The sequence below is a fragment of the Fragaria vesca genome, linkage group LG4, assembly GCF_000184155.1.
Source record: "Fragaria vesca subsp. vesca linkage group LG4, FraVesHawaii_1.0, whole genome shotgun sequence".
NCBI classification, from domain to species: Eukaryota; Viridiplantae; Streptophyta; class Magnoliopsida; order Rosales; family Rosaceae; genus Fragaria; species Fragaria vesca.
Window position 1 is genome coordinate 21018654 of NC_020494.1, and position 3776 is coordinate 21022429.

The window sequence follows — 3776 nt, forward strand, 5'->3', positions numbered from 1 at the left end:
TATATATATATATATATATATATATATATATATATATATGGTCCATCATGGGGAGATGCATGCTTGGTAAATACTGTGAAATCTTTTGGGAGAAGATTGCAACATAGAGAGATGATCGATATAGAAGAACGTAGACTTGAGTAGTCTCCAAGAACATGATATACATGTTTGAGATAATATCAAGTGATCTATTTTTTCTAATCAGATAAGAGATACTTATAGACAATTGTATATGGTACTGATATTTATCCATATAGTTTGGAACCAATTCAAAAATTACTGGTACTTTTAGGATTTTGAGTGTAATTAAATAATAATATATTAATTTAAAAATGTCGTAAGGCTTACGCCTTAGTTAGCAGGGACGGAGTCAGGAATTCGAAATATCCTGGGCTAAGTTTACCGTATAATTTCTTTTTGTTATAAACGCCAATCAACTATTTTTCTTTTACCATAATTTTTTATCGGTTGGTGTATAAATTTATATAATTTAGTACTTGTACCTGACTGTAGAAGTTTGTCATGACCGTACCATAGAACGAAGAAGAATAATTAAAAATGAGAAAAACTTTGTCATCTGTTTCACTTCATTCAAGTCCATTAATAAGCAATAAGCAATAGTGGGGCAGTAAAGAAAATAAAATAAAACATCAAAGTAAAAGATAATGTGGGTTATTACCAAATTAAAAAGGCAAAGAAAAAAAAGCCAAAAAACACAAGTCCATAGAAACGAGAGAGAGAGAGAGATTGGTTGGGCTAGTTATAGAATATTTTAATAAAATATAGTTTACACATGTAAAAAGTTGATTGGGTAGACATTGTTCTCTGGGCTACAACCCAGGTAGCCTATAACTAAGATCTGTCCCTGCAGTTAGTTAGGCTCTCTCCAAAAAGCTTCGGTTAGGCCTTAGCCTTTTAAAACATTAGTCACTAGTAGAGGAGTAAGAGGACGTTATCTGCGGGTGAACGGGTTGGTCGTGAAGATGTTAGTTGATCAGCTAGTGAATAAGAATGTAATTTTGAACAGGTATCCAGCTAGTGCAGTAGTGCTGTTTCAGGTAGAAATGGCAAATGAGTGTAATGATTCTTCAATGTGATCGTCATATCTAAACTTTCTTTCTCTCCATACCGAGGTCGACGAAATGAAGAAGAGAAGCAACATGATGAATTTTCAATAGCCGTTTGCACTCATGGATTCCGGTTAACCATGGCCGGATGCTCCTCCGTTGGCTGGCGGAATTGCGTTTACCTTCGATTGGCATTGGGCGGTTCATCCGGTGGGTCATGTTTTCAGTGTTTGTAAGATCTCAAGTAATCAGTAATGCAACTTCCTGAAATTCATTACGGTAATTTTTTGATAACCGAAAGGTAATAGCTCACCAACATTATGAAATTGGCGCCATTTACCAAAAGTGAGCCTTTGCCAATTCTACGCACGGAGCATGAAGCTAGGGCACAAACCCTAGCAGAACGTTTTGCAACCATCTATATTGATATATGGACCACTATATGAAAAATAGACCATCTCCCTAAGATGATCTGTCAAACTTTCTGATGATCGAGTTTCTTTGATCACGAAAAATATGTGTTGATAGATGGATACGATGATTCGCGATGCAAAGTTGCAACTTTTCCATCTCATCAATTTATTTGATTCATGCAAATATATAACTAACTCAGCCATGCACACTTCTTGTGCCACCACTGTACGATTGGACCAATATGATCCAGGTGCGAGGCAGATCAATGAGATCACGTATTAGCCATGTTGTTATACGTACAGAATAACATGTAGCAGATCGATTCTCGTGAGCTTCTGGTGCAAGATCATCCAAGTCGATCAATGTAGTTATAGACTCATACACTATAAGTGAAAGTTCTAGTATAGAGTTATGAAATTTCCAAAGATCGATTAAGATTTCGATAAATATCGATCAATATTTCGAAGAAATTTGAGACTCTCCATTATATGAACATTTTCTTTTGTAAATTGATTGCACGATTCATTTGAATCATGCATGTAATATACGTACCCAGCAGCATAATTGACCAATATGAATTATCAACCATAGTAATTGAATTAGTACAATGAAATGAATTGGATCGAAAATTATGTAAATATGTTCGTGATGCACCGATCGAGCACCATAAATAAACAAAAGCAACTTTGGCCTGCAATGCATGAAGCTCCCAATTAATAGTCCAGCGCTGCTTGGCCAGTTTGCAGTGACAGACTCTGTCTCTCTTTAATATTATTGGTATGTTTCCATGCCATGCCAGTACTACCTGTGTGCTAGCTGATGGGATTATCTAAGCAAAGCAACAACGAGAGCCTTCTACAACATTCTTCGATTCAACTTGATCATTCAACATGGTCGATCAGCTCCTAAATCATGTTGGTTTGTTCATGTAAACGCAATTGAGCAAGCTCGAAACACTTGCATATATATACCACATTTGTACGCTGATCACATTTTTACAAGTTAATCACATCCTTAATTTCTGGAAATATAATTCTGTGTTCAACGAAAATAGTTGTGTGGGTGTGTCTATCGAAGGATCGAATTGTGAAGAACTTTACGGAAACAATAAGATCATCAGTAAAACTGAACAAAGCAGGTTCAGACTAGCTAGTTGGTATATAACTTGGTATCCAGACTTAAACGAGGAAGAATATATGATCATCAATCCCACATAAATTTGGTCGTTGCAAGGTCCTGTAAGTCTGTAACTTATTTTGGTTGAAGGTACCTAAATCATATTATTGATTCTTATGAACTTTAAAAAGTCCCAAATATCCGACCACAATTTGCTGTTGTACCGTTTGCTAAACTTTACACTAGCTAGTTAAGCACATCATAACAATTACAGACACAAATTAATACCTTTCATCTTATCATCTACTCAGTCTTGTCTAACCCTTAGTCAATTATTCTGTGATATATTTTGATATTGTAGTTACGTAGCTAAAGTTTTAGTCAAAAAAACCAAGAAATTATGAATATTGCGATATATTAATATTCTCCAAGAATGGAGTATATATACAAGAGATATCAAAACCTATTAGGAAACTAACTATGACAAGATATTCCTAATAATAACACAATATTCACAATCCTAATATTATATGGTATGACTCACGCCAACACTCCCCCTCAAGTTGGCGCATACAAATCACTAATACCCAACTTGTCAAGGAGTCATGAAAGACTTTACTCGAGAGAGCTTTCGTAAAGATATCAGCCAACTGTTCTTCCGTAGGGACAAAAGGAAAGAAAATAATCTGATCATCCAACTTCTCTTTAATGAAATGTCGATATACCTCCACGTGCTTTGTGCGATCATGTTGAACAGGATTGTGAGCAATTTCAATAGCAGCCTTGTTATCACATAAAGCGGCATAGCCTTCTTCTGCCGAAATCCCAAATCTCTCAACAAGTGCCTCAACCACAACATCTCACAAAGTCCTCGAGCCATTCCTCTATATTCTGCTTCAGCACTAGAACGAGCTACCACATTTTGCTTCTTACTTTTCCAAGTAACCAAATTACCACCAACGAAAGTGAAGTAGTCTGAAGTAGACCTACGATCTGTAATATTACCTGCCCAGTCTGCGTCTGTGTACCTAGAAACATCCAAGTGCCTGTGTTTTGAAAAGATTAACCCCTTCCCTGGAGCAGACTTTAAATACTTCAAAATACGAAATACAGCTTCCATATGAGCCTCGCTAGGATTATGCATAAATTGACTCACCACACTAACTGCATAGGCTAAAT

General features: G+C 36.1%; 1 pseudogene across 1 annotated transcript in view; it reads right to left on the bottom strand.

The window, feature by feature from the left end:
* The window catches only part of LOC101295621, an 880650-nt pseudogene that overhangs the window by 814533 nt on the left and 62341 nt on the right, over positions 1-3776 (bottom strand). Inside the window, exon 29 of the transcript XR_184594.1 lies at positions 3323-3727. The product of XR_184594.1 is annotated as an uncharacterized LOC101295621 (transcript). The remainder of the gene's footprint in view (positions 1-3322; positions 3728-3776) is intronic.